Raw genomic sequence first — 6,000 nt, forward strand, 5'->3', positions numbered from 1 at the left:
ACTTGTAGCCCTTCTCTGCAGTGTTTCCAGGATTTGTATATTTCCCTTTTGCACCAGGATTACCATTGATCAGCAAACTGAACCCCTTTCTCCCCAAGTTAGCGTTTATTCTTCCTGTGTTCAAGACCCGACCTGGACTGAGCAGGACAGTCCCCAAAATCTAACATCCAGATTCAGAGGACCTGACTTTGGACTCATTAATGTCTGAATCTATCCAAACGCATGTCTGATATCACCTCCACGGCCACGAGCATCATGAACTCCTTTGTGAATCATGTTTCCGAGCATATTGCAGGTGAAACCTTCTTCCTAGTTCCCATTACAACAAGCAACACACCATCAGCTTCCAGGAGATCCAACCACTCTTCTGGGCAAACATGCACTGTGTTGGAACGAACAATGGCCATGCTCAAGTACAGTAACTCTGCAACATACTGAAAAAAACAACTTGCATTTATATATCACCTTTAACATAGTAGAATGTCCCAGGTACTTCACAGGACATCAAGGGGATATTAGGACAGGTGACTAAATGCATGGCCAAAGAAGGAGGAGAGAGGTAGGGAGGTGGAGAGGTTTAGGGACAGAATTCCAGAGCTTAGGGCCTAGGCAGCTGATGTCATGACTGCTAATGGTGGAACAATTAAAATAGGGGATGCTCAAGAGGCTGGATTAGAGGAGCGCTGAGATGTCGGAGTGCTCGATGGCAAGAGGAGGTTACAGAGGTAGGGAGGGGTGAGCCAATGGAAGGATATGAAGGATATGAAGACCTGTAAATAGCTTAGAAAATCAGGGGGAAAATGTTCTTTTTTTTAAATGCTTACAATTTTTAAAATTCCAACACAGAAGTCCTTGAAGCGGCCAACACCCCCAGCTTATACACACTACTGAGTCAGCGGCGCTTGAGATGGCTTGGCCATGTGAGCCGCATGGAAGATGGCAGGATCCCCAAAGACACATTGTACAGCGAGCTCGCCACTGGTATCAGACCCACCGGCCGTCCATGTCTCCGTTATAAAGACGTCTGCAAACGCGACATGAAATCGTGTGACATTGATCACAAGTCGTGGGAGTCAGTTGCCAGCATTCGCCAGAGCTGGCGGGCAGCCATAAAGACAGGGCTAAATTGTGGCGAGTCGAAGAGACTTAGTAGTTGGCAGGAAAAAAGACAGAGGCGCAAGGGGAGAGCCAACTGTGCAACAGCCCCAACAAACAAATTTCTCTGCAGCACCTGTGGAAGAGCCTGTTACTCCAGAATTGGCCTTTATAGCCACTCCAGGCGCTGCTTCACAAACCACTGACCACCTCCAGGCGCGTATCCATTGTCTCTCGAGATAAGGAGGCCCAAAAGAAAGAAAAAAGAAAGAAGAAATAGCTACCTTGTAAGTGATAAGGTTAGTATGACCAAGGTTTTTTAATTAGTGTCATTTATTAATAATTACTAATTCTAATAGTGCTGTTTGGACAGAGTCAGGCTGTGAGTTGTGTGTGAAGGATTTGACTGATAGGGGAAGGACGTGCTCTTTGCAGTCTTTCTTTTCTGCCTTTTCAGCCTTCACGATACAGGGGAAGGAACTGATTGGCAAGTAACTGGAAAGTCATTCCACTCATTACATTAGCACATTAGTTTGTAAAGCTAAGGAATGGCAGGGCAGCTCAGCCAAGTGGAATGTGCCTCCAGTGGTATGTGGGAAGTCGTGGACGCACCGTGTCCTTGACAAACACATCTGCAGGAAGTGTCACTGTCTGCAGAAGCTTTAGCTCTGGGTTTCGGAACTCGAGCAGCAGCTGGAGTCACTGTGGTGCATCTGCGAGGCGGAGATCTACGTGGATAACACGTTTCAGGAGGTAGTCACCCCAGAGCTGAAGAGAGCACAGGCAGAGAGGGACTGGGTGGCTGCCAGACAGTCAAGAAGGTCAGGGCAGGTAGTGCAGGAGTCCCCGGATGGGGGAGAGGACTCCTCTGGAGAGTACAGCGAAAGTCATGACCAGAGCACCATGGGTGGCTCAGCTGTGCAGGGAGGGAGGAGAAAGGACAAGAGAGCAAAAGTGGTAGGGGATTCTATAGTTGGGGGAACAGATAGGCGTTTCTGTGGTCGCAGACATGATTCCAAGATGGTATGTTGCCTCCCTGGTGCAAGGGTCATGGATATCACTGAGAAGCTACTGATCATTCTGGAGGGAGAGGATGCACAGCCAGAGGTCGTAGCCCACATTTGCACCAACGATATCGGAAGAAAGAGGGATGAGGTCCTGCAGGCTGAGTTTAAGGAGTTAGGAACAAGATTAGCAAGCAGGACCTCAAAGGTAGTAATCTCTGGATTACTCCCAAGGCCACGTGCTAGTGAGTATAGAAATAGGAAAATACACCAGATGAATGCATGGCTGGGGAGATGGTGCAGGAGGGAGGGCTTCAGATTTCTGGGGCATTGTGACCAGTTCTGGGGAAGGTGGGACCTGTACAAGTCGGACGGTCTACACCTGAACAGGACTGGGACAAATATCCTTGCAGGAAGGTTTGCCAGTGCTGTTGGGGATGGTTTAAACTAGCTTGGCAGAGGGATGGGAACCTGAGCGCAGTCTTAGATAGGACAATTTCAGGGCAGGAAACGGGAGGCAGAAAATTAGTGAGTGACTCTGAAAGACAGAAGAAACAACGGTTAAAACGTGTACAGCACAGGCATTTGTCAGTGTTTAAGGGCATTTATTTAAATGCAAGGAGTATAGTAAATAAAGCTGATGAGCTGAGGGCACAGATAGACACATGGCAACACAATATTGTTGCTATCACGGAAACTTGGCTTAAGGAGGGGCAAGAATGGCAGCTCAACATCCCCCTGGATATAGAGTTTTCAGGCGGGATAGAGAGGGTGATAAAGAAGGAGGGGGTGTAGCATTATTAGTTAAGGAAACAATAACAGCTTTGAGGAGGAATAATATGCTAAATGAATCATCAAACAAGGCCATTTGGGTGGAGCTCAGAAATAAAAAAGGGGCAGCTACACTACTAGGAGTGTACTATAGACCCCCAAGTAGTGAGAGAGAGGTAGAAGAACAAATATGTAGGCAAAGTTCTGCGTGCAAAAACTATAGGGCAATAATAGTTGGGGATTTCAACTACCCCAATATCAACTGGGATACAAACAGTGTGAAGGGCACAGAGGGCACAAAATTCTTGAACTGCATTCAAGAGAACTTTTTTAACCAGCACATAACAAGCCCAATGAGAGGGGGCGCAATTCTAGATTTAGTCTCCGGAAATGAAGTTGGGCATATGGATGATGTAACAGTGGGTGACCATTTTGGAGATAGTGACCATAATACAGTACGTTTTAGCATAATCACGGAAAAGGACAAAGATAAAACAAGAGTTCTAAATTGGGGGAAGGCAAATTTGACGAAACTGAGAGGTGATCTGGCGAAAGTGAACTGGATACCAGTGGGAGGCATTCAAAGGTGAGATACTATGGGCACGGTGTAGGCATGTCCCCACAAAGATTAAGGGTGGTTCGGCCAAATCTAGAGCCCTTGGTTAGGTAGAAGCTTACAGGGTAAGTTAAAGCAAAAAAAAGAAAGCTTATGATGATCACAAATATCTTAATATTTAGAAAGCCTAGAGGAGTAGAGAAAGTGCAGGGGTGAAGGTAAAAAGGAAATTAGAAAAGCCAAGAGAAGACATGAAAAATTATTGGCAGGTAAAATCAAGGAAAACCCAAAGATGTTTTATCAGTACATTAAGAGCAAGAGGATAACTAAAGAAAGAGTAGGGCCTATCAGAGATGTACAAGGGAATTTCTGCGTGGATGCAGAAGATGTTTTAATGAGTTTTTTGTCTCTGTCTTCACAAAGGAGAGGGTCGATGTAGAAATTGTAGTTAAAGAGGAGGAGTGTGAAATATTAGATACGATAAGCATATTGAGAGAGCAAGTACTAGAGGGTCTGACATCCTTGAAAGTGGATAAATCATCAGGACCGCATGAATTGTATCCCAGGCTGTTAAAGGAAGCCAGGGAGGAAATAGCGAATGCTCTGACGATCATGTTCAAATCCTCGCTAGATGCAGGAAAGGTACCAGAGGATTGGAGGTCTGCGAACATTGTACCGTTGTTTAAAAAGGGTGCAAGGGATAGTCCAAATAATTATAGGCCGGTCAGTCTGACCTCGGTGTTGGGTAAATTGTTAGAATCTATTCTGAGGGACAGGATAAACTGCCACTTAGAAAGGCACAGGAATAGTCAGCATGGATTTCAGGGAAGGTCATGTCTTACTAACTTAATTGAGTTTTTTGAGGAAGTAACAAGAAGGATTGATGAGGGTAATGCAGTGGATGTGGTCTACATGGATTTTACTAAGGCATTTGACAAGGTCCCACATGGCAGACTGGTCAGAAAAATGAAAACCCATGGGATACTGTGGAAGGTGGCAGGTTGGATCCAGAAATGGCTCAGGGACAGGAAACAAAGGGTAGTAGTCGACGGATGGTTTTGCGAACGGAAAGCTGTTTCCAGTGGCCTTCCACAGGGCTCAGTGTTGGGTTCCTTGCTGTTTGTGGTATATATTAATGATTTGGACTTAAATGTGGGAGGCATGATTGGGAAATTTGCTGATGACACAAAAATTGGCCGTGTAGTTGATATTGAAGAGGATAACTGCAGACTCCAGAATGATATCAATGGTTTGGTTGAGTGGGCGGAAAAATGGCAAACGGAATTCAATCCAGAGAAGTGTGAGGTAATGCATTTGGGGAGGGCAAATAAAGCAAGGGAATACACAATAAATGGGCGGATATTGAGAGGGGTAGAAGAAGTGAGAGAGCTTGGAGTGCACGTTCACAGGTCCCTGAAGGTGGCAGGACAGGCAGATAGAGTAGTGAAGAAGGCATATGGAATGCTTTCCTTTATTGGCCAAGGTATAGAATACAAAAGCAGGGATGTAATGCTGGAACTGTATAAAATGCTGGTTAGGCCACAGCTGGAGTATTGTGTACAGTTCTGGTCACCACATTACAGGAAGGACATAAATTGCTTTGGAGAGAGTACAGAGGAGATTTACAAGAATGTTGCCAGAGCTTGAAAGTTGCAGCTATGAGGAAAGTTTGGATCAGCTAGGGTTGTTTTCCTTAGAACAGAGGAGACTGGGGTGACTTAATTGAGGTGTACAAAATTATGAGGGGCCTAGCTAGAGTAGACAGGAAAGACCTCTTTCCCCGAGAGGAGAGGTCAATTACCAGGGGGCACTGATTTAAGATGATTGGTAGAAGGATTAGAGGGGCCATGAGGAACAACTTTTTCATCCAGAGGGTGGTGGGTGTCTGGAATTCACTGCCACCCTCAATTCTTTTAAAAGGTACCTGGAAATGCACCTGAAGTGCTGTAACCTGCAAGGCTATGGACCAGGTGCTGGAAGGTGGGATTAGATTGGGCAGCTAGTTTTTTAGCCAGCACGGACACGATGGGCTGAATGGCCTCCTTCTGTGCCGTAATGTTTCCATGGTTCTATGGAAAACAACGATGAGAATTTTAAAATGGAGACTTCTGCACTGTAGTGTGAATGAAGCTTCACTGCATCCTTATCTCAGCAATGCCCACAATGAGTTGGTCTCAAGGCCGTGAATATAATGCACCACTAATTGATGAGCAGCATCTGTACAACACACCATGAGGGTAACAGCACTTTGTGAATTAACTAATTTAGCCCAAGGACGGCGAGACCGCGTCGTAAACCAAATCACCTTTAACCGCAACACTCATTAATACATACATTTTCCATCTAATTATTCTGATAGCTTTCTGTATATTAACAATAGTTGTAGCCTTGATTGAACTACACTTGCTTTCTCTGTGCTGTTAATTAAACTAATGCTGAAGCTGTTCTGTGTGGCTGATTGGGTTTAATTTATTTACAAATTAGAGGGTATCATCCGTGCGATGGTTGCAGACAGTAACCAAGGGCCCTGTCTCTTGTTGTTATCAGTCACTGTAAGATGAGAGTTATCGACCT

This window comes from Heterodontus francisci, chromosome 23 (assembly GCF_036365525.1).
Source record: "Heterodontus francisci isolate sHetFra1 chromosome 23, sHetFra1.hap1, whole genome shotgun sequence".
Taxonomy (NCBI): Eukaryota; Metazoa; Chordata; class Chondrichthyes; order Heterodontiformes; family Heterodontidae; genus Heterodontus; species Heterodontus francisci.